This window comes from Pezoporus occidentalis, unplaced genomic scaffold (genome assembly GCF_034315485.1).
Source record: "Pezoporus occidentalis ecotype Australia unplaced genomic scaffold, CSIRO_AGI_Poc_V1 ctg89, whole genome shotgun sequence".
NCBI lineage: Eukaryota > Metazoa > Chordata > Aves > Psittaciformes > Psittacidae > Pezoporus > Pezoporus occidentalis.
This window is the reverse complement of record NW_026916253.1, coordinates 2,256,491-2,281,876: the sequence shown is the minus strand read 5'-3', so window position 1 is coordinate 2,281,876 and position 25,386 is coordinate 2,256,491. Positions and strand designations below refer to the sequence as shown.

Sequence of the window (25,386 nt, the reverse complement as noted above, 5' to 3'; positions counted from 1 at the left end):
CATGACTTAAGTTTGTTTTGAAATATCAATTTTGTGAATCTTAAACTAATTCAGCATTTACCATTTTATTTTAAACTGATGTGTTGGTGAACAGAGTAGTTTCAGAATCAGCTTTGAGAATCTCATCTTTTGTGTACAAGGTTGACAAGATAATTGGTTGCTAGTGCTCTAAATTCTTCTTAAATCTCTGCATTATTTTATTGTTTTTAATGTGATAAAATGTGTTACCTGACCTATCAAATTACTCTTAAACATTAATTATATAAATACATAAAACATAAGTGCAAAAAAAAAAAATTTTTGAGGCAAAATTGTGCCTACGCTCTAAAATACACGTCTCTGTTGAATAGACACATAGGTGTTGATAGCCTGCAATTAATGGAGTTATATGCTTGAAGGCCTATTTTCTGTGTAAACAGAAAGTATTTGTAAATTATTGGTTTTAAAAACTGGTCACAGGTGGGGAAAATAAAAGATCAAACGGGTATTGGCTTTCTCCCCAGTACTATGTCTGAACATGAAAATCCAATATTTGATGTTGATTTCATTAAGGTAATCTGACTTGTGTAAGAAATTCTACTTGAAAAAAAAGCATTTTCTTTCAGTTTGTGGCTAATTATATGGAGCAACAGAACACCAGGCTAAAGGAAGGGAAGGTGATAGGGAGTATAAGCATAATGTGACACTTAACTGGTGCAGGATTGCCTTCAACAATGTCACCTATTTTTGCTATATTTCCCAGAATTTCTTGTCTTGAAAACTATGCTGTGAGAAAAGAAGGCCATCACTCTTGCAGGATTTGAACAGGTTTTCCTTTGTATGGTTAGGATAAGGCTTTTTTTTTGATGTCATTCACTGGCAGTTAGATTAAGTGCTTAAAACAAGGGTTTAATGGCCAAAGCAGGTGAATGTTCTCTTTCTATAAAACTTGTAAAAGAATGGGTGAAGTTTGGGCAAATACGCTGCATCTGCTTATAGTAATACCATCCCAGATGGACAATCAAATAGCTAGAAACATTGTCCACCAACAGAACAAATGAAGGATTTGGAGAGTCAAGGAGGTATAGAAAAACTGAGTGTTTACTGTTGCAGGAAATATATTTTCATAGTTATTTTTCATGCCCAAACATTAGTCCTTGAGCATCATCATATTTTATGAAAACTTTTATTAACATTTCTGAATGACCGTAACCCCATTGTGTTTTTATCAGTCCCAAGAGCCACAACCTGTTTAAAATATTTTTTATCTTTATAAACACAATAAAGTAAGCTGTCTTGCACATAGATTTGTAGATCTCATTAGAGATACTTTTTAAAAAGGTGCTCCACCTCTTGGTAAGATAAGTAATCTTGGCATGCAAAGTTTTCAGGTAGGAACACTTTGTTAAAATAGATTGTTTTGAAGCAGATGTACTTTTTAATTGCACTTTCACACAGTGTTATGACTTGAATGAGGGAAAGACAAGGGCAGCTGAAAACAAATGTGGTGGTAATATCAGTTAGATGGTGTTCCAGGTGAAAAAATAGCCAAGTATTTGCTTAAGATTTCAAGTGTTATCAAAGTCATGCAAGAAAAATGGCAGTTTTTAAACTCATTAAAGTTAACATTTGTCTGTGTTGTAAATGAGGTATATTCCCTAGGGTAGTTAACAGCTTTGGTGGCACAAGATGGGGGTAATTTTTCAGATGTACTGTTTCCAATGGGCCAGTGTCCTAAGGCTTTGCTTTAAATGGCCTTTTTATGCAGTAGGATAATGGGCAGTTTGTGCATTGCTAAATCAGCCCTATTTTATTAGGAATGTTACAGTCAGGGCACTTACAATTTGTCAGAGGAAATGCAGAACATCTATACAGGAGTCTGTTTAAAAGGACATCATTTCTCGATAAGCTCTTGCTTAGGTCAACATGCAGCACTGCTCTTACGCTATTCCCCTGTTGCTTCTGCCGCATGGGAATGCTCTGATTTATTAGGATTGCACAAGTCATGTCCTCCGCCTGACTGAATCCACAATGTGGAAATTTTCCCTTCCCTTTTTCAAGATGAAATGTAGAAGGTTACTTTAAAGCCCTCTTAAAGTATTTCACAGAGGACTGTTTCAATGAAAGGAAATACCCGTATGCTGTACAGTATCTTTTGTAGTATAAGTTCATATTATACATACATCTATTATTTTGGAAAGTGTGCTATTTAAGAGCATTGTCTGGACCCATGTTCTGTTATCCTACTACTATAAAATGCCTGTGATGATGTACAAAGATAAAAGGAGATAGTGAACATAGTGGATGTGATACAAAAACATCCAGCAGCTAATGACATTAAAGTTTTTAGCCAGAGTGTATAAAACCCAAACATCAACAACAACAACAACAAAAAATAAATCCAGAAGTCAAAGTGAGTTGCAGTGATGGGTACTACAAATGTATGTACTGTCAGCTTTTTAATTACATTTCAAGGCATTTCTCCTATAAAACCAGCTTAATGAACAATGATTCTTTAGTCAAATCTGCTGTGAAAACTATGTGCAATTCAGTGTTGTGTTCATTTCCCGTTTGATAAAGGTGCTAATACTCTGTCATTCAGGCTGCTATTACTAAGAAATTTTTGGTTTGTTTCAGCATTATGATATTTTAAAATCAGTGCAACCAAGGACACTTTTAATGAAAAAAAGAAAGTGATGAAAAGCCTCTGTAATTTTGTGTTTGATGCCAGTTGTAATATGAGAAGAGCAGAAAGTATTTTGAAGGGGTCAAAGCTATTCTCTTTTTTTTTTTTTTTCCTTCTGTAATACTGAATTTAGCTGTCTGCAGGCACTTGAGTCCAGAATATTCTACCTTCCCTGCAAAGAGATATAACATTAGGATTTCTCTTAAAAGGCATCTTGGGTGACTGTGAGGTAACCTTCCTTGGAAGTGGAGTAACTACATTATTCTGATTCACTCATTCCTTTTAGCTTCTTTTTGCTACTCTTTGAACTGCTGGTTAGCATCCTTACTTCACTTCTGCCTTTCTCCCTGTATATCTTCCTGTGATGCTTAGGGGTGAGAAGGTTTGTTTTTTTGTTAGTTTTTAAATTTTTAAATATAAGAGGCAGAACTTTGTGCAGGTTTCTTGGATTTGCATGAACCATTCAAAGATCTTTCCTTCTTTGCAACTCTTTGTGGTTCAATATTCAAAAACTGGAATGATCAAATGAGGAAGGGAAGATGTTCTTGGAGTTGCTAATGTGTCAACATAAAGAAGACACGATAGAAATACCTAAAACCAGGTGTTCACATTGCTTGTTCTATCTGCTGTCCTTAAAGAAAAATTTCTGCAAGTGATGCCACTACTTATCTTGAAAATTATGAAAGATGTTAGTTACCCACACCAGGGCAGGCAATCTGTGAGCAATATGCTTGAACAGGTAGCAGGGATGGGGAGGACAGGGCTCAGGAAGGGAATGCTGCACCATGGGCTGTGTACCAAGTGTTTTTTCAAATCAAGTACTGTGCTGTTCAATGATTAGCAGCAGAAGTACCTTCTACTGGCACTGTAAAATGGTGTGGCTGCACTTTAGTTTGATATATAAGTAGCTAAATCAGTATGATTAGGCTGTGCAAATTAGATTGATGTAACATCATATAAGCATTGCCTAGAGAAGAAAGCATTTGATTTTCAGAAATGCTGGATACTTGCAAAGTTCAGCTGCCTGAGGATTGTTAGAAAAGATTAAGTTATTGGTGCAAAGCGTGTGCATAACCAATGACAAAGGTACAATTTTTAAGGTATAAGACAAAGAAAAAAGTTTTTTTAAGAAGTTTTGAGAAGTAAACACACACAAAAAAATATCTTGAAGCAATATTTAGGCTCAAGCAAATTCTATGAAATGGAATAAAACCACACCATGCCAACTAATATCCAGATAAAAATTCACTTTATTAAAGTTGTTGGTTCTTATGAAAGTGTTAAATGAATATTTAGGGAATTGGTACTATCATTGCAAATTTGTCACTTTGCAGTCACTTCTTGACATTCAGTTATTTTCAATTTACTATCCCATACAAAATTATTCTGATAGCCAACATTAATTTTCTAGATTATTACAAAAAGTGCTATTTGCATTCCTTATCTAAAGCCTTAAAGGAAAGAACAAGTACAAAGAGCTTTCTTTCCCCCAGAAGTCAGTTTTCAAAGCTGCAGTTAGGGAACTATTATTTTTATATGCCATCGACTCCCGTAAAATCTTAGATTCATTTAAAATTGTCTAGTATTTTTGCCTGTATTTTTGGTATGGTAATGTTTCAAAGTCAGATTACTCCTGGATCATCAAGGTAAAAGGGAAAGAGACTTACCTCATTTAAATTTAATTAATGAATTGTTAATTCTGAAACATAAAGATGATATTAAACTATGCTATCCTTTTTATGTTATATCATGTCCTTTTTGCAGAATCATCCAGGTAACTTTAGTATCTGTTCTTTAATAATGCATTTCAGCTGCCCAGAAGCTGTGAAAGACAATGTCTTCCTTGCCTTCAGGAATGGAGCAAGGGAAAGGCTTTTATTGAGAGCTTTTTGGGAGTCTGCTTTTTGCATGGCCAAGTAGGATACCTTACTTTTCACGACAATATGAACTGAAAATAATATAGGTTTCAGCAAAGAATAGCAGAATGTAGCCTCTGTTTTATGCTTGTTTTTATTTTGGGGACTGCATTTTGGTAATCTTTCAGATATAATACGCCTTTCATTGCTGAATACATTAGAAACCCATAAATAATCTTTTCTATGCCCAAAATGCATTGAATGCAAGCAAACAAGCAGTAGAAGTGTTACTTCTGAGAGGTGATCTGAACGCTCCCTTCTCTAAATACCAGTTGAAATCTGGGCTGTTGAAAGAGTCCAAACAGTGATACAAAGCAGCTTTCTGTCACTGAGCTCAACTGTGGAGCCTCCACAATATGTGCTCTATGTTTAATCTTGCTGGACTGTAGAAAACAAGTATAAAGAGCAACTTCAGAAGACGTCTTATATATACAGGGAGAGAAACAAGGGACTGATCTTACTTAATTCCAAAGAAACAGCCCATCTGTACAACTCAAGACCCCCAAATATATACAGAATGTTTAAGGATTCTGCTTTATCAGAAATAGTAAGAAGAGGGTGTTAGAAAGAATTGAACTGAGTTGCAACAGCACTGGAGAAAAATGATAAGCAGAAGGTGTCAGATCACTTGTGATTTGGTTGTACGCTCCACCATGAGCAGCATAAACATTTACATGTTAGTTTTGGGTGCATACTGCACAAAACAGCCTTTAAAACTACTGAGGACAGTTAGACTCCAGGGCTGAAGCTCAACCCAGAGGGAAGAGGGAGCGTCATTCCCTTCCTGTGCTCATCCCTGACCTTACAGTCTTTGCATTGCTGACAGACAATTCCAAGAGCTGCCAGTAGTGTTGGTAACTTAACTGAGCTGTACAGGGGAGAAGAAATAGTGATGCACTGTTCTGCTGCTTTTTTACTCCTGACAAACCCCATATGCTGAGATGGTGGGTGGCAGGAGGAAAGCTGGCACATTAGCAGCAGTGCATTCCCTGTGCCAGGGGAATAATCTGTTGGCTAGTTAAATCTAATTTCTATTTCATTTCTGCTTCCTGAGTAGCACTAAAAGGCAAGATCTTCACAGAAAATCCAGTTCTTGGAGTGTGTGATAGTGCAGTCTACAGGATGGTATGAAACTTGTGCCTTGAAGCCCTATTTTGAATATTAGTTTTAATATATTAAAAAAAAATAAACAAACCAAACAACAACAAAATACAACCCACACAAAACTCCCCTCTAAACTGTCTAGAACTTGAGTGCGGTAGCAATTCTTACGGAAATATACAACTATTGTGCCCTTGTTACATTTCTAGGTATGTATATACATGGGAAAATTCATTGCACCAGATAATTCAAGTAGGCAAATCAAAGCAGAAGCAAAAAAACTTATTTTCTATGTTAATAACATTGCTTGTTAAACAGAAGTTGGCATAGAATCCCAGTGTGAAGTTGCCAAGAAAAGATTGTTAATTTGGCATAAGCTTTAAGTTGTTTCATTCAGTATGATATGAAAATAAGTAGAATTATATGTGCTTTTGTGATTTGTATTTATAGTGAAAAGGAGCATTTACATCACAAGGAAAATAGGTGTGTACCATCAGGGGGAGTTCATGTTCATCTGACAACTGCAGGACTTGGCAAACAAATACAGTAAACTTGGAGGCAAGCAGCAGAGAAAATATCCTGCGATGTTTTGCTGGAAGAAGCAAAACAGAGCAGAATCAATCATGTTTTCAATGAGAGTTTGAGGTGACTTGGAGCTTGCTCTCAGCTCTGCAGAGAACTTGTATACCCTTTTTCACTATGCATAGAAGACTTTTATTTCAGCAGGGTTGGTACAGGGCTTCTCTTGTATAATGGAGACCTCCATCTCCTGGAGCTTATTACTCTCCATAGAGTTACAGAGGCTGCTGAAAAGGGAGTGGTCCTCATTGCTTTTGAGCAGTTGTGGTCTACTCTTTATGCACCAAATAGGTGCATAAAAAGTTCACCCATGTGCACTCTTTATGCAATGGGTACAAATAGGTGACATGGTTTACCTGCTCATGGCAGGGGGGGTGGAACTAGATGATCTTAAGGTCCTTTCCAACCCTAACTATTCTGCGATTCTATGATTCTAAATCATACTGCATGGCTTTACTAGTTATCCCAAGAAAGCTGCAAAACTGGGGGTAAAAGACACTTGAACATAATTAATAATTGACTATTTTGCCTTATTGTAATGCTGCAAGTATCCAGAGATATTTGGTCTTGCTTTTTTTTTCACTGTGAATAGCTAAATTTGTTTTTCTATCTCTCTATCTCTGGATGACATGCGTAGTTGAGCTAGCTATTCTGCCCAGTTCAGCATGGATGTGTGCAAGGATGGTTCTTTACACCTACCTTTTATATGAGGGCTCAAATCAGAGCACCATCATGAAATATGTGTAATAAAATCCTGATTCCACTGAAGTCAGTTTGTTTTTCACTGTTGGTTTTGTTGGGGCCAGGATTTTAACTGAGGTTAGGGGAGATAGGATGGTTTTTGCTATGGATTCCTGGTGCTGAAATATCTTTCTTCACATCTGGAATAAGGGTACAGGTAGCACATGAGTGCAGCAGATTTCAAAGGATAACAAGAACAAAACCATTTTGACAAAATTAAGACAGTGGTTGCTAGAATTTAGATTGCTATGGTTGCTAGAATTGAGATTGCTAAAGAGGTCTAACACATTTAGCACCTCAGTTCCTCCCATAGCTCCTCTTTGCCAGAAGCCACTGCCATTCTGACATGAGTAGCAGAAGGGAAAATGTTGCTGCACTTTAATTATTTTTAGTTCAGAAAAGCATTAATTTAAAAATAAAAAATCCTCCAATGGTAATGAAGTGGGGCAGCTGCAGAACAAAGTGGGGATAATGAAGTCTTGTTTTGAGTAAAGAGAAATCAAGTTTGTACCAATAGAGTTCCGTACATACAAAGTAGTAAGTAGTTTTGATTTATATTTAAATTATTGTTAAAGGGAGAAAAAAAATGAGGTTCAGCAAAGAAAGAAAGTATCTTTGAACTTAATTTTGTGTACTGATGATTAGGATGCTTTTGGTACTTTCCTGCTGACTGGCATATGTAATATCCAGGCTAGAAACAAAAACTCAGATAATCGAATCATTTTGGAGAGACTTCTACTTGTCTTTCTGCCTCTCAGTGGATTTGTGTGGATTTTGCTGAAATTCTCTATCTACTTATTTTGTTCATTAGCTTGTTCTGTTCTACAGTGTGAGAGCAATAAATTATCAGACATAGTGACTGAAGGGGAAGACGAAGATAGCCTTCTTGTTCCATACGAAGTGGGAGGTGAAGCGGCAAAGACGGGAAGATTAATTCAAGAAGATAACTCAGTAGTTTACAACATGGAGGACAAGGGAGATCCTTGAAGGTAAAAGAACTGACAAAATTTCACAGCAGGCAAGAGTCGGAGATGAGAATCCAAGGGAAACATCATGCCATGTGAGAAGCAGGCTTTCATTGATCACAACATGCCCTGATGTTTCCATGATAGCACTGTCTAGCAAACAATGCATTAACAGAGGTGAGAAGAGAATACAGTATCTGACAACTTTTTGTTTTGTTTTAAGAGGTACACATTAAAAATACATCTAACATATAGGACAGAAAGAATCTTAATAATGTCATTAAATTTCTGGTAGATGTGAATCTCTGGGGATGTTTACATATGCTATTGAAGAAAGCTGAAAAAAAAAATTAGATTTTGCATTTCCAAGCTTAATTCATCATTTTATTTTGTTCTGTTTAAAAAAATCTATGCAGAATTACTAAGTTACTCAAAATAAGCCCAAAATAGAAGACTGAGTCTTATAAACATTTTACATATTTGTGTTTAATTTGTTGAAAATAGTATAAAATCTGCTCACATTTGGCATCCCAAATACAAATATTAGGAACCCAATCCCCTCATGCAGTATAATTTTTAACAGTATTCCAAGAGATATCATGCACACTTTTTTTCTAGAATAAGGAATTTTATTTTAGTATAGGGAAAATAAAACGTGTGAATGTCTTTATACCTTGTGAACTGAACTACTGTGTGTTAGTTTCTTTGCACATCTGCATTCACTGCAGAAGAAAAAGAAAACAAAGTTCCACCAGCAGTGTTTGATTTGGAAATATATTTGTGTAGCAGACACAAAAAAATTAGGTTACGAGACCACATTGTGCAGAGGGTCTTTAAAGTATAAACCTTCTGTCTTCTAGCAAAGGAGGGTTAAATGCAGAGCTTTTAAGTTGAGAAAATATGCAGTTCATGTGAAAGGTTTGATAGCACTATATACCCACCAAAAGCTTAAATGTGCCTGACTGGTTTTATGGAAGGCAGTAAATTAGTCTTTCCTTTACCTTTGACAGGTGAGAAGCAGTTCTTGCATGACCGGTGGCTATCACCATACATCTGCTACTGCACAGGTGAGGCTTTCAGTTTCAAAATGATGACTGGTAAGAAAAACAAGATGTCTTTCCTGGTTAAAAATTTAACTCTTCTATGATTAGTCTGGGCCAATTAGGAAACCCCTGGGGTTCAGACTATGGCTCAAGTACAAGCTTGAAAGCCAGGTCTCTTGATACTTGTTCTTGGTAGTAAATGCTGGCACATATAGTATTGATTTTCATTTAGATATCTTAATGTTTCCAGACAATCCTAGCAGATGTGGGCTGAACTCAGATCTACGAGAGTGCTGGGCTGCAATCTGCAAGCATTTTTCTTGCCATTTTGTTTCATTTTTCCTAAACTTAACTGATTTGGAATCAGGAGATATAAATGAAAAATGCAGAGTTTGCCTATCAATCATGGCATGTACAAACATTGCTACTGCCCTTTTCTAACATCCTATTACCACTGGGTAGTTGGCTAGTCAAACAGGAATAAAAATTACACTGCAAACATCATAAGTTAGGCTTGATTTGTTGAGCAAGAAGCCTGACAATTCTGTAAGAGTTATATACCTCAGCCTCGCTGAAAATCAGCCTTGTTATGGCTCTGGTACGTCTATAAAGATTGTTCATTTCATATAAAACAGCTACCTGCACTGAAAGGCCTGAAAGGAAGAATGATGCTGGTTATAAATATAGAGGAAAATCTATTTGTCTGCTCCTTCGTGCTGTTAGCAAGTCACTCGATGCAGCCCTTATGCTGTTCCTAGGCAGCAGGGGGAGTTTTCCATGGCCACCTTTTGCTTTCATCTTCTGGCCTGGACTGAAGCACATCATCTCTCTTTGTCATATCAGATAAAGCAATGAAGTGTGACCAGTGCCACTGCATTGCACTCTGCCCACCAGGAGCACGTTAATGATAATGAAAAACTATACTGCACCACATTTAAACTAAATGTGAGCGTAAGGCTGTCTGTCGGCAGACTGGTATAACAGTTACTGTCATAAAAGATAAATAGAAATTATTAGAATTGGCTCAGAAGGGATTTTTTTTTATAGAGCAGGGTTGTATTACTTTAAAGATACATTATCAGACTGTTAAATCTAATTTCAGACTACTGGGCAATTAAAATGATTAACATTATTTACTCATACAGTTCGATTCATTAAAGTTTTAAACACCCTTTACACACTATTTATGTTGAAAATAGCGAAATAACATGTTAAAATGTCTTGGGTCATTAATCATTCAAATTTTCCGTACAACTACTTTCTCAAAACCTTAGTACCACAGTGAATGTTTACAAACCTCAGAGGCACTTTTGAAAGGATGAACAAAATCAAATTCCACCCACCTCTGATATGTCCATCAGACCTTTGGTAGTTTCTGAGCCCTTTGTGTTTGCAAGAAAAATCAGGCAGACAATTCTGAAAAGATTATTTTAAAAGTTATTCTACACAGGGACCTGTACAAGTCTTAGCTGCTTTCACCAAGGGGCTTGCTACTTCTGATATTTAAAGGTAACAGCATCGATGCTGTTACTGAAGCTAATAGAAGCTCCAAGTACAAAGCCTTGTGTACTGAAATGAAAACATACGCTGAGTCTGGCACTTAGTTTTCAAATGTGTCAGATGGAATTTCATATTATCTACTGACAAACCAGTTTATTAGATAGATGTAAGAAGAGATCTTCAGGTTAGTAAATGCTGACATTAGTTAGATGCCAAACACCCACTTCCCTTCTGTGTTGGCATTTGTAACAACCTCTGAAACACTGTGGGAGAAGTCATGAAAGTCCATATACAGTATGTGAAAAGACAGTTATAAACTATATATTTATGCTGGTCTTTTGAAAATACAGTCTACAGGCTTTCTAGTGGTTTGAAACACCATTGTTTTTTTTTTTATCTGGCACCTGCTGAAAATGCCTGGTCCCTTTTGAAGAAAATGCTGTAAATTACACTGAGAGGTTAGATATAATTTAGACTCTGGTCCCATGTCCTGGGAAGACAGATTATTGTATTTGCCTGCCCCTGGAAGCAGTAGTAGAACTTGTGGCCCTCAAAAACTGCTTCACATTGCACCAGGTAAGAAACGCCAATACTTGCATGTCAGAAGTTCAGAGGAGCACACAAGGCTGAAGGAAGTGTGCTGCCTGTGACACTGAACGTCTTGTTTCTCAAACAGGCCGTAGGCCAGATACACTGAACAAGTGTGGTCATTACTCTTTCTGTGGCACTATTAGTAAGAGGAAGAGGTAATTATAATTAGCTTCTCTGAAGTCACCCAGGGGCTCAGCTGATATGTCAAAAATGTAGATGTTATTAAACATGGAGACACAGCTATATTTTTCCCAGCTGGCAGCATGATCCTAGCACCAATACCACATTTAGTATGCTAAGGTCTTTCCCTTTGAGAATATCAAGGAATATTCAGAACCTTTTCTAGATGCCTATTTCAGGAGCTATGCACTCTAAGTAGACAGTGGAGAAGTGACTTCCTAATTTAGGTGCTCTGGATTAGGCTTAGTTATTTTACAGATTTACTAAGGAACACTGCCTCCTAATTTATTTGCTTGAACAGGCTGCTATATTCAGTTAAAGACAACTGCAGCAATGCTATGATTATTAGTAAATGATATACTGACTACAGATGTGGGCCCAGTCAAGTGACTTGTCTTCCAGTAAGATCTGATAGCACGAGAGCGTCACCCAGCTGTAGAGGATCCACCCAACCATTCTGGAAGAGACCATTTTTTACTCCTTTGTTTTGCCAGTTTCTCCCTTTGTTCCATTACTCTTATTCTCTCTGTAAGACTGCCTGACATAACAAGTGGCTCACTATGCAGAATCAAACTGTGCTATTTTACAGTACTGTGTACTGTATCTGATGCAGTTCTAACTCTAGACAATAAAGGTAACTGTCAGCCTATATCAATGAGGATGATTCTAATGCTATTCCATCATTTATTTCAAAAGCAACATGAGCAGAGCCTTTCCCTTGAGAGACTGACAGCCATTATCATCTCTGTGGTGCTATAAGCTTTTGCTGACTTCAGGGATCGTAAATCCCAGAGGTACTCCTGAATTTCATGTCAGTGTATGGTGCTCTAACCCAGACCATCAAATTGGCATACAGAGGCACTATACCAGTGCAGAATAAGGCTGATAATTAACAGATGAATATGAAGATCATACGACTTTCAAACAAACAATTTGCTTGAATTTTTTCCTACCCAAATCCAGACAGAGAAAAGCAAGGTGGAGAAATAGTCCCCTTAACATGAACAGAGATCATTACCTGTCTTTTTACTGCTGTCTGCTATGTCCAATGTGTCTGTGTCTTATTCAGAAGACTGGGACTTCATCACAGTTGTGATCTCTCAGGTGTTGCTGTGGTATTCATGACTACTGTTTCTTTCTTCCAAACATTTCTTGTGAATGTTGATGGCAGAAGGTGGTCTGGGGGAGGGACTCTAAAGGACTGAAAAGGGCTTCCTTATTCCCATTAGAGTAGGGAGAACAGGAAATATACTGCTGCATTGGTTTTATACACCAGAAATTTATCCATCATTTTGATCTGTGACAGAGTTTGGCCTTCAAGTTGCCTAGCTGTGTTTAGTCCCTTAGTATTAGTATCGATTCTGGTGCTCTGCATACCTTTGCCTAAGCCTGACTCTCTGGGGGGTTGTTGGACTTGTTTCCCTCTACGGCTGCAGCTGAGTTCTACTCAAATGATCAGTCAGAAGAATATACTGAACCCAGAATACCACAAAACCTCACAGATATCAGTGAAATACAGAATACAAAAGTTAGTCCCTGTCTGTGCCTTCTGCATTTTGCTAAAATCAAAATTATATAACAGGGTAATGAGTCTTATTGTTGGTATATCTGGAAAATTATTTTTCCTTTGAGTTTTTTTCGACTTCTTATGCCTCCCATTGATTTTGATTATTTACTGTTTGACAAGGGGAGCACCAGCAGCCCATGCTGTGCGAAAGATCAGAGGTGCCTTCATTCCTCAAGGCTATTGCCTTCTTTAATTCTTCAGTGTAGGCTCAGTGAACTGATTGCCTTTTCTTCTATTTGACACTTTATATTTCACATTTCTTCATCAGACTATGGTAACATGGTGTCTTATAGAGCAGGCTGCGCTGAGAATATAGCCTTTTTGTCTTGGCCATTATTATAACCCTTCCATGACTTGTAACAGCAACTTTCAGCTACTGTCCTGATTAATCGTCTTTCAGTTAAACTGTATGGAGTGGAGTATCCTGTTAATCCACTTTCTGTGCTTTTCTTTTATTGGTGTTATATGTATTTCATATTTAATCGTCACATGATATGACTTGAGGGCAATTGTTCTTTGATTCTTTTTCTTCAACTGGGATAGTCTTACAGGCCTAAGGGAAGATTTTTTAACTGCAAATACTGTATGCCAAATCTGGTAGTACAAAGCAAGATCAAATATTTGCAAATACAAGCAAATAAATGTACAATCTATTTGGGCATGTAGTTATGTGTGTGTAATTTTGAAAAACAGCTCCTTGGACAGACATTTTACAATGGTGGGAAAGAAGCCAAGGGATATGAGTGTTTAGAATCTTGCTACTTTATGAGTTATTCACTTTCTATTAGAAAATACTTAATGCAAGAATCTAAATTACTAAAAAAAACCCCGAAGTTAGTTCTGTCAAAGCTGGCTTTAGGTCATGGTTCCAAATATTTTGATCAAATAGGCTTCTCTCTCCTTTCCTCTGTTATAAGATATGCTATAAAGTATGTGACTGATGTTTGTGCTGTGAGTCCCTGTAGATGAAAACTTGGGTGATGTTAGATCAAAGTCTCCAGTAATTTCATAATTTCTTTGTGAAGAAATGCTTGTTTTCTGCTGTAGTTGGCATCAGTCTAAATGAATCAGTAAAATGGGATGATCTCAGCTCTTATAAATAATAGCAGCCTTCTCCTGTTAGAAATGCCTTTCTTCTGGAAAAGCCGGTTGTCCCACATTAATGCATTTCTAATCAAAAACACTAAGCCCCATATGGTATATTTTTAACACATTTGAGAACCCTGGTTAAGACAGAGTTCTAAATATACTGGAAACCAGAGTTCATTGTTGTTCAACACTCTAGTGTAAAAAGAGTATACCCTTGTATTTCTGTGTTATTCTGCTTATTATAGTATTGGGTCTCATTGTCTTTCCTCCTCCCCTGTCTCTGCTTTTTGTGAAATGGCCTTCATGTTACCTTATTACAAGGTTTATCCTCTCTCTCCCTCTTAAACATAATGAACACCAGAAAAGGCCCCTGAGGCATAAATAAAAACGAGGAGGGGAACATCCCAGAATACCAGGGGATGGTAGAGGAAGGAAGTCCACAACAGTTCACACTAGCAAAATAACACAGCTTCAGATAGAGCTTGCTTATAGAAACGTTACTTGAAAAGATTTTTTTCACACTTTCGTGAGAAAATATCTGAAAAAAATATTTTTATGAGATATTTGTGTTTAAAAAAAATGGCATCTACTTCCACTGAGTCATCATTAATTGATTTACCAAAATCTCATATCATGGCATGTAAGTAGAAACCAAACATGAATTACTAAAACCAGTGTTGTATATTACCTAAAATTTCTCAGCTTGCACAATTCACAGTTTGAGGAAAACAGATAAAACGATGAATTCTGTCTCGACAACCTATAGTTCAACCATTCTTCGTAGCAGAAATAGGCCATGTACAGAGAGACTGTCTAGTTGAAAAACAGTTCTGTGTTACTTCATTTTACTGAATATCTTTTCCTTCAAAATTTTCACATTTATTTATAATCAGTAGACTTTAAGGAAAAATTAATCACTGGCCACCTCACACTGCTTTTTGATAGAAGAGTATCTATTTAGGTGGAGGACAGCACTTCCCTTTTTCTGGGTGTATATGAATTCTAAATGGGCTGGATGAAAAAAGACAGCATCAGAGGCACACTTAGAAGGAAGTACGTATTTGACATGATTGTTCAAGACACCTGGAGTCTCTTTCAACTCATGTGAAGCTGCTTCCCGCAGTGTCAGCACCAAATGGTTATTCCAGTAGGATAGCAGGAGCTAGAAATTTAGTTAGAACATGTTCACATGCAGAAGGAAAACCAAGCATGCCAACGTGCTTCCTCTAGTTAACTTAAATTGCCCCTCTGACCCTGCAGTGCTTTTCACTGATGTACTGCTGTAACAGTACTTGAATGACATTTTATCGTTTGCTGAATGCTAACCTGCAAAAATGCTATATTTGCTCCTTTACTTTGAGACAGGATGACATGCACTGCGGCTCCCAGTTGCTGGGGGCTAATTTTATGCTCCTTTCCTGACAGACAAGATTCCAATAGCACCATATGTCAAAAACTCCAACCAATTCCAGTCATGTATCCACACTGTCCAGCTGTCACAGCTATAATTATTGAAACTAAAGCCCAGAGAAGTTTGTAGTTTTGGAAATGCTGTAGTCTCCTTAGATCTTTACTACTGATGTTATAGCTGATTAGGACCCTGCCAGCCTTCTGTTGGTCTCTTGAAAACTGCTGTAATTCTCATTCATCATGGAAGCTAACCAGCTGCTCCAGAGTCATCTCCTCAAATGTGTTGCTTGATCTTATACTTTGCTGTTGTCCTGACCTTGATACTCTGGATGTTCAAACAAAACTACTTAAGATATTGGAGTTGGTACAAAAGGATCTGGTTTACATTCTGCGCAGAAAAATTAAAACATTTTTAGGTAGATACTTGGTGTCACTGTGAAAGGTGCTGCTGCTCTTCACTCATTTCTCAGTCATCCTGCTGCATTTTCATGACTATTTCAGGTGAGGAATTGAGAGGTGACAATCTCCTGGAATGCCCTCCTGTCGGGCTGACACTGAGTTTTTGGCAGAAACATACTCTTGTAGCAGAGATGAAAGGACTCCTGCAATCACAGTTTTGAACCTTTACCTTGACTTTTGTCACTTTTATCCGAATTTAACAATGTTTAGCATCTTTTGATTCTCTTTGAAACTTTGGCTGAGAGTTCAGCTATTGGCTTTTTTTATTGAAAGTTTTAAGATCTTCTTTTTGTAACTTTTAACCTTTTTGACAGCTTTTGTGTCCATATCCATTGTGGTGCTTGGTATGTGTATTACAAAAAGCAGCACATTTATGGATTGCATTTTCACACTATATTCTTTTTTATCTCTAGGTACCAGCCCCTCTTGTACCCATTGCAGTATCTTCACTGAGAATTTTAGTTTTGGTTTTTTGTCTCATTTATACACTTAGGAGACTTTTTTTATTCTAAATGTATGAAGGTTTTTAAATTTAAATAAGAATCATGTAATTTAGATGTCTTATATTTTTATTGAATAGCAACTTGTAATCTAGTTCCTAGACTTCAATATATGGCTCTCAACTTGGATTTCCTAAACTTTTCTGAGATGATAGGTAAGAAAATGTCAATATATTTAAAGAAGAAATGTTTTATGAATGCGGAGAGACTTGAAAGTGTGAGAAGCAGGACTACGTTAGAATTCCTAGAGTGGAACAAGTGACTAATTTGATGAAGAAAATGAAAGAGGGAAGTTTGTTAAACATATTCTTTAGCAACTGCCTTTTAATAATGAAGAAACTATTTAAAAAAAAAAAACTGTCACCCCCAAAAAAGTTGAATTTGCTATTGCTGGTGAAAAAGCTCAGAATGGCTTTCAATATTGGAAGAAAATCAAGTGAGTTGTCATGCGGATCACTGGTTCATATTTACAGGCGGAAAGGGTGATGTTGATTTAAGAGGCAGACCCGATTTCTTGAATACACATAAGAAATTATTCCAAAAGGAAAACAACCTCATCCCTAGTTTATGGTTAATTCATAGTTTTAAGGTAACTTTTAATGGCCAGATTGAGAAATGATCAAGAGATTTGGCCCAGTGGACTCTAAGGTCCTCATTGTTTCTGAAATCTCCAAGTGCAGGCTCTTGTATTTTCTCATTAACTAGCTATTGGTGGAAGCCTGAAGTCAAAAACTTTTGCATAACTGACTACCTCTTTTGGTAGTCCCCACTTTTGGGACTCTTGGTAGTCCTCCTTAAAGTGAGCTGAATCATAGATGAAATGCAACTTTGCAGTAGGAGACTGAAGGAGAATAAAAAAGGAGTCATCAGTCAAAGAGCTCAGTACAACTGGATGACCAAAAGCACGGAAAGAAAGTAAAGAGAGAAAAAACAACTGGAGAAGCAATCAGCGTAAGAGCATGCAGAGGGATGTGTAAAGAGAAACATGACCTCATTGCTGAGGTGAGCAGATCGAGAAGAGGACGCCTTCAACACGGGAGCGGGGGGAGATCAGCGTCCAGGAGCCTCAGCTCAGAGCGGCGACAGCCAGCGGGGGAGCCTCAAGTCCTCGGCAGGACCTGCCCAGGAGCCGGCAGCTCCGCTGACGCGGGCAGAGACTCACAGGGGACGGAGCCTGAAGCAGCGGCACCAGCCCTGAGTGGGTAAAAACCTGCCCCAGGGAGCGCGAGCGAGCAGGAGCGCGGCGAGGCAGTTTTTGCGGGCCGGCGGGCGGGGTGGTGGGCACTCGCCGTATGATCAGGGCCCCGTCTGGGGGCTCTGCTCTGGCTGCCCCGGCGGTGGCAGCGTAGGCACCCAGACAGAGTCGGTGAGAGGGGAGGCTGCAGTGCAGAGCTCGGGGTGTAGAGAGGAGAGTGCCTGCACTGGTCTGGTGAGGGGAGGGTGCACAATGGGCAGGGCTGCACTCGGTGCTCCCTGGTGGAGGTGCTCCTGCAGCAGGGGCTGAGCTGCGGGACGCTGTCAATAGGCTGCGAGATGTCAGGGAAGCTGAGAGGAAGCAGGAATGCTTGCTCCCGGCCCAAACTGTGCAGGGGCCTCGAGCTTCACCTCTACCTCATGAAGGAAAGAAGGAGGCCGTTAACCTGGGAAGCTGGGAAATAGTGACAAAAAAAAAAAAACAAACAAAAAAACAAAACAAAAAAAAAAAAAAAGGGAAAGGACAACCAAAAGCAAGGGGCTTCCCCCTAAATCCCCTGTCCCCATGCAGAGCCGCTTTGCTGTGCTGCAGAGGGCTGATGAGGAAGCGCACTCGAGCCAGAAACAGCCGGCTGATGCACTGCTAAAGAAGATCTCTACTGGTGCTGCTAGGAAAAAGCGGCGGGTCGTAGTAGTAGGGGACTCTACACTGAAAGGGACAGAAGCACCCATCTGTTGGCCTGACCCCGTCTCAAGGGAGGTGTGTTGCCTACCAGGGGCACGGATCAGGGATGTTGCAGAGAGGCTGCCTGCTCTAGTAAGTCCCACTGAGTATTACCTGCTTCTAGTGATCCATGTGGGTGCTAGGGATATAGACAGCAGTAGCCTGGGGAACATAAAGAAGGACTACAGAGGCCTGGGAGAGGTGGTTAGGGGCGCTGGAGCTCAGATACTCTTTCCATCAATTCTCCAGGGTACAGGGGAGGACCTAAAAAAAGCTAGGAGGATTGGCCAGGTTAATAAATGGTTAAAAGGGTGGTGTCATAGTCAGGGGTTTGGGTGTCTTGAACATGGGACCCAAGCTTGTAGGCCAGGTCTAGTGGGGGCTGGTGGAGCTGATGATAAGAGCAGTTTTGGTAGGAGGCTTGCCAGGCTGGTCAAGGAGGCTTTACACCAGATGTGTTGGGGGAGGGGGCATCATTCCATCCCAACACACCCAGTCAGTTGCCAGCACCTATAATAAATGCTTGGAGCAATGTAGAGATATCCCAGCCACTCCAGCCAATGAGCCGGCTTCAGTTGGAGCTCGGCTCAGATGCCTCTATACAAACAGCCGTAGCATGGGGAACAAACAAGAGGAATTAGAGATGTGGGCACATCTACAGGGGTATGATATAATAGGCATCACAGAAACATGGTGGGATGGCTCCTATGACTGGAGTGTTGGAATGGAAGGTTACAGGCTCTTTAGGAAAGACAGGCCTGCCAGGCAGGGAGGGGGAGTTGCTCTTTATGTTAGGGATAGGCTGGAGAGTATGGAACTCTGTCTGGGGACAGGTGAGCAGATAACAGAGAGTTTGTGGGTCAGGGTTAAAGGGAATATAGCTATGGGAGACATTACTGTGGGGATCTGATCAAGCAGAACCTGTGGATGAAGCACTCTATAGACAGATAGGAACAGCCTCAAGCTCGCAGGCCCTTGTTCTCATGGGTGACTTCAACCACCCTAACATCTCTTGGAAGGACGGTATGGCCCAGCACAAGCAATCCAGGAGGTTCCTCGATTGTGTAGAAGACAACTTCCTTCTGCAAGTAATAGAGGAGCCGACAAGGAGAGGTGCCATGCTTGACCTCGTGCTCACCAACAGGCAAGGGCTCGTTGGAAATGTGACGCTCCAGGGCAGCCTTGGATGCAGCGATCATGAGATGGTTGAATTTGAGATCCTCAGGACAGTGAGAAGAGCGTGCAGCAAGCTCACTGGCCTGGACTTCAAGGGAGCAGACTTTGGCCTCTTCAGGAACCTGCTGAGTAAGGTTCCATGGGATACAGCCCTAGAGGGCAGAGGGGCCCAAGACTGTTGGTTGATATTCAAGTATCACCTGCTGCAAGCTCAGGAGTGTTGCATCCCAACCAGAAGGAAGTGCAGCAGGAGGGCCAGGAGACCTCCTTGGGTGGATAAGGAGCTGCTGAGGAAAATTCAAATGAAAAAAGAGGCTTAAAAAAGTGGAAGCAAGGACAGGTGGCATGGGAAGAATGCAGGGATGTTGTCCGGGAAGCTAGGGACCAGGTTAGGAAAGCTAAGGCACAGTTAGAATTAAACCTGGCTAGGGGTATTAAAGATAACAGGAAGGGATTCTACAGGTACATAGCAAATAAAAAAGACTAGGGAGAATGTAGGCCCCCTCAGCAAGCTCTCGGGAGAACTGGCTACGCAGGATTTGGAGAAGACTGAGGTTCTGAATGATTTCTTTGCCTCCGTCTTCACTGGCAAAGGCTCTGACCACACCACCCAAGTCTTGGAAGGCAGATGCAGGCACTGTGAGAATGAAGACCTTGCGCCCACTGTAGGAGAGGATCTGGTTTGAGACCATCTTAAAAATCAGAACGTACACAAGTCCATGGGTCCTGATGAAATCCATCCATGGGTCCTGAAGGAGCTGGCGAATGAAGTTGCAAAGCCGCTGGCCATCATATTTGAGAAATCATGGCACACCGGTGAAGTTCCCGATGACTGGAAAAAGGGAAATATAACCCCCATTTTCAAGAAGGGGAAAATGGATGACCCGGGGAATTACAGACCAGTCAGTCTCACCTCTGTGCCTGACAAAATCTTGGAGCAGATTCTCCTGGAAGGCATGCTACGGCACATGAAAAACAACAAGGTGCTTGGTGACAGCCAGCATGGCTTCACTAAGGGGAAATCCTGCCTGACTAATTTGGTGGCCTTCTATGATGGGGCTACAGAACTGATGGAAAGGGGTAGAGCAGTTGATGTCATCTACCTGGACTTCTGCAAAGCTCTCGACACTGTCCCACATGACATCCTTGTCTCTAAATTGGAGCGACATCAATTTGATAGGTGGACCACTCGGTGGATAAAGAACTGGCCGGTTGGCCACACGCAAAGAGTTGTGGTCAATGGCTCAATGTCCAGCTGGAGACCAGTAACGAGTGGTGTCCCTCAGGGATCAGTGTTGGGACCGGTCTTGTTCAACATCTTTGTCGCTGACATGGACAGTGGGATTGAGTGCACCCTCAGCAAGTTTGCCGATGACACCAAGCTGTGTGGTTCGGTTGATACGCTGGAGGGAAGGAATGCCATCCAGAGGGACCTTGACACGCTTGTGAGGTGGGCTGATGCCAACCTCATGAGGTTTAACCATGACAAGTGCAAGGTCCTACACCTGCGTCGGAGCAATCCCAGGCACAGCTACAGGTTGGGCAGAGAAGAGATTCAGAACAGCCCTGCAGAGAAGGACTTGGGGGTGTTGGTTGATGAGAAAATGAACATGAGCCATCAGTGTGCGCTTGCAGCCCGGAAAGCCAACTGTATCCTTGGATGCATCAAAATGAGCATGACCAGCAGGTCGAAGGAGGTGATCCTGCCCCTCTACTCTGTTCTTGTGAGACCTCACCTGGAGTATTGTGTGCAGTTCTGGTGTCCTTAACATAAAAAGGACATGGAACTCTTGGAACAAGTCCAGAGAAGGGCCACGAGGATGATCAGGGGACTGGAGCACCTCCTGTATGAAGACAGGCTGAGGAAGTTGGGGCTGTTCAGCCTGGAGAAGAGAAGGCTGCGTGGAGACCTCATAGCAGCCTTCCAGTATCTGAAGGGGCCTATAGGGATGCTGGGGAGGGACTCTTCATTAGAGACTGTAGTGACAGGACAAGGGGTAACGGGTTAAAACTTAAACAGGGGAAGTTTAGGTTGGATATAAGAACGAAATTCTTTCCTGTTAGGGTGGTGAGGCACTGGAATAGGTTGCTCAGGAGGTTGTGAATGCTCCATCCCTGGCAGTGTTCAAGGCCAGGTTGGACGAGGCCTTGGGTGATATGATTTAGCGTAAGGTGTTCCTGCCCATGGCAGGGGGGTTGGAACTAGATGATCTTAAGGTCCTTTCCAACCCTAACGGTTCTATGATTCTATGGTTCTATGGCACATGGGTTGTATCACAAATAAGAGAACTGAATGAGACATTTGAGCTGGATATGTCAGCAGGGAAAGACAAGCCTGAGGAAACAGTTTAGGACAGTGAGCAAAGAATAGATGATGGAAAGAACATTTTGAAGTGGTGCACAGTGTGGGATACAAAGTAGATGAAATATTTCTTTTAGAAGCTTCCCAGTAAATATGAAAGAAAGAATACATGCTGGAATTCTGAGACATAGAAACAACTCAGTAGAAACTGAAAGAAGGTGAAAGCCCAGGTGCAGGGTTCTGGCTAACATGCAATGACCATTGAGTAAAACACCAGTTCAGAACAAGGAAAGTTACAAAAACCATCCAGGACTGAATGAGTAAGGGTATGTGAAAAGAATATGGATCTGTTTCAGAAACTTGTAAGAAAGCAGTGCTTACAGAATGTATGAGGAAGATAGAACAGATATTCTTATGAGATATCTGTGGTAAGATGGATATTGCTGTAGATACAATATAACTGAATCTCCTCGGTCTCTCATAGTCTTAAAAATAGGTTTAGCAAGCTATTTGATAGAAAAGCTATCTTTTGAGAGCTTATTGCCACCACACCCTAAATCAAACTAATATGATACATTGACAGTAAGTTCTAAATTGCAACTGGAGAATAAGCCAATGGAATGGATTTCCATGATCACAAGAGTGGGACAAGCCAGGTTACTGTTACTGCCTGTGTGAAGTTTAGGATTGGTTTTGCACTAAAAAGTGAAGGGAGAGGTGAAAAGAATCACATTGTGTGAGAAAACAGTGCAAAAGCTTGGCTTATCAGAGGATATTCATCTTACGGATTCATTAAAGAACCATCACAGGTTTCTTGGAGAAACTAAGACCAATAAGCAGAAATTCAGATTGAGGTTCAGCATACAGAGATAAGGAATGAAGTCTGAGACAACTTAAAAGGAACTATTAAAAGGCAGTTTGGGGAATTTCAGATAACTGTTCTTTTGCTTTTGCCTCTTGCTTGGTAATAGTGCTATTTCTTCTTACCAAACTGAGTCTTTTGCTTCAAGAAAAATTATCTTCAATATAAGATTTTAAAGAATGGAATGTGTGGGAAGTAGCACCCTATAACACTAGCTTTCATACTTAATCTAATGGATCTAAGTGCTTCTTAAGCATTCTGGAGAGGCTAACTTAGTTGAGAGTGCTCTAACAGCTGATGGCCGAGATACCGCTACTAATTCATAAGAAGTTTGAATGCAGTTGTCTGTGTTTGAGTGTTCTCAGTGATGTAGATGTTCCTTCCCCTCTTGTTACGTCTAATGAATAATTGGGAAATTTCCTAATACCTTAGATCTAGGTAAATGGTAGTGAAGTGCCCACTTTGCACCTACTGTGTGTAATCTGGGAGACTGTGGGGTTTTAATATTTTGATTTAAATGGAAGTTGAAAGCAACTGTAAAAAGGACTCTGGTTGATTATACATAATTTTCATATCCTTTTGGAATGTCGTAGTTGGAGATCATGTAGAATGTGCTTAATTATCTTTGTTACATAGTACAACCAAAACAAACACAAGCTTAATAGAGCAATGCTATGCACTGGAGCAGGAATACTGCAAAAAAGAGAAATATAGGGAGCTCACTGGCCAAGTAAGTACTACGTTGAGTTGGATATGGAACCTTTACTTGCATGCAAGAAAAAAATGGAAGTGATTTCTCTGATTTATTGATTTATTGTACCTATGCTAATTGAGGCAAAGGAAGTACCCAGCTCGCCTTGGAAGCAATAGAGTTATACTTCACTAAAAAAAGATTTTTTTTTAAATTGCTTTTAATACTTTAAAGAAGTCTGTCACATGAAAACTTTAAATTTTTGCTTTTAGACTGTTGAGTTGGCATGTAAAGAAAATCTTGTTCTTAGCAGATACTTTGAGAATTATTCAAACAACAATAATCTTATAAACTTTTTATAATTTTTAAAATAATGTAGCAATAGTCGTACAGCTACAGTGATGGATTGGTGTCCATCTGCTTTGTTAGGAACAACTGTTATGTAGTCCAATTTCATAAGTATCTTAATGTTGATATAGTTGTCATAGAATCATAGAATAGTTAGGGTTGGAAAGGACCTTAAAATCAACTAGTTCCAACCCCCCCCTGCCATGGGCAGGGACACTTCACACACAACCATGTCACCCAAGGCTTTGTCCAACTTGTCCTTGAACACTGCCAGGGATGGAACATTCACAACCTCCCTGGGCAACCCATTCCAGTGCCTCACCACCCTAACAGTAAAGAACTTCTTCCTTATATCCAACCTAAACTTCCCCTGCTTAAGTTTTAACCCGTTAGTTGAGATTTAGCACTCAATCCCACTGTCCATGTCAGCAACAAAGATGTTGAACAAGACCGGTCCCAGCACCAAACCCTGAGGGACACCACTCGTTACTGGTCTCCAGCTGGACATTGAGCCATTGGCCACAACTCTTTGCGTGTGGCCATCCAGCCAATTCTTTATGCACCGAGTGGTCCACCTATCAAATTGATGTCTCCCCAGTTTAGAGACAAGGATGTCATGTGGGACAGTGTCGAGAGCTTTGCAGAAGTCCAGGTAGATGACATCAACTGCTCTACCCCTGTCCATCAGTTCTGTAGCCCTATCATAGAAGGCCACCAAATTGGTCAGGCAGGATTTCCCCTTAGTGAAGCCATGCTGGCTGTCACCAAGCACCTTGTTGTTTTTCATGTGCCGTAGCATGCCTTCCAGGAGAATCTGCTCCAAGATTTTGCCAGGCACAGAGGTGAGACTGACTGGTCTGTAATTCCCCAGGTCATCCATTTTCCCCTTCTTGAAAATGGGGGTTATATTTCCCTTTTTCCAGTCATCGGGAACTTCACCGGTGTGCCATGATTTCTCAAATATGATGGCCAGCGGCTTTGCAACTTCATTCGCCAGCTCCTTCAGGACCCATGGATGGATTTCATCAGGACCCATGGACTTGTGTACGTTCTGATTTTTAAGATGGTCTCAAACCAGATCCTCTCCTACAGTGGGCGCAAGGTCTTCATTCTCACAGTGCCTGCATCTGCCTTCCAAGACTTGGGTGGTGTGGTCAGAGCCTTTGCCAGTGAAGACGGAGGCAAAGAAATCATTCAGAACCTCAGTCTTCTCCAAATCCTGCGTAGCCAGTTCTCCCGAGAGCTTGCTGAGGGGGCCTACATTCTCCCTAGTCTTTTTTATTTGCTATGTACCTGTAGAATCCCTTCCTGTTATCTTTAATACCCCTAGCCAGGTTTAATTCTAACTGTGCCTTAGCTTTCCTAACCTGGTCCCTAGCTTCCCGGACAACATCCCTGCATTCTTCCCATGCCACCTGTCCTTGCTTCCACTTTTTTAAGCCTCTTTTTTCATTTGAATTTTCCTCAGCAGCTCCTTATCCATCCAAGGAGGTCTCCTGGCCCTCCTGCTGCACTTCCTTCTGGTTGGGATGCAACACTCCTGAGCTTGCAGCAGGTGATACTTGAATATCAACCAACAGTCTTGGGCCCCTCTGCCCTCTAGGGCTGTATCCCATGGAACCTTACTCAGCAGGTTCCTGAAGAGGCCAAAGTCTGCTCCCTTGAAGTCCAGGCCAGTGAGCTTGCTGCACGCTCTTCTCACTGTCCTGAGGATCTCAAATTCAACCATCTCATGATCGCTGCATCCAAGGCTGCCCTGGAGCGTCACATTTCCAACGAGCCC

The 25,386-nt window shown here is 40.5% G+C and overlaps 1 long non-coding RNA gene across 1 annotated transcript in view; it reads left to right on the top strand.

Annotated features, from left to right (window-relative positions):
• LOC134156631 (uncharacterized) overlaps positions 1-9,033 on the top strand; it is a 30,745-nt gene extending 21,712 nt beyond the window's left edge. The window contains exons 3-4 of the long non-coding RNA XR_009961984.1: positions 7,814-7,991; positions 8,978-9,033. This is a non-coding gene — a long non-coding RNA (uncharacterized LOC134156631). The remainder of the gene's footprint in view (positions 1-7,813; positions 7,992-8,977) is intronic.
• Positions 9,034-25,386: the final 16,353 nt, after the last annotated feature.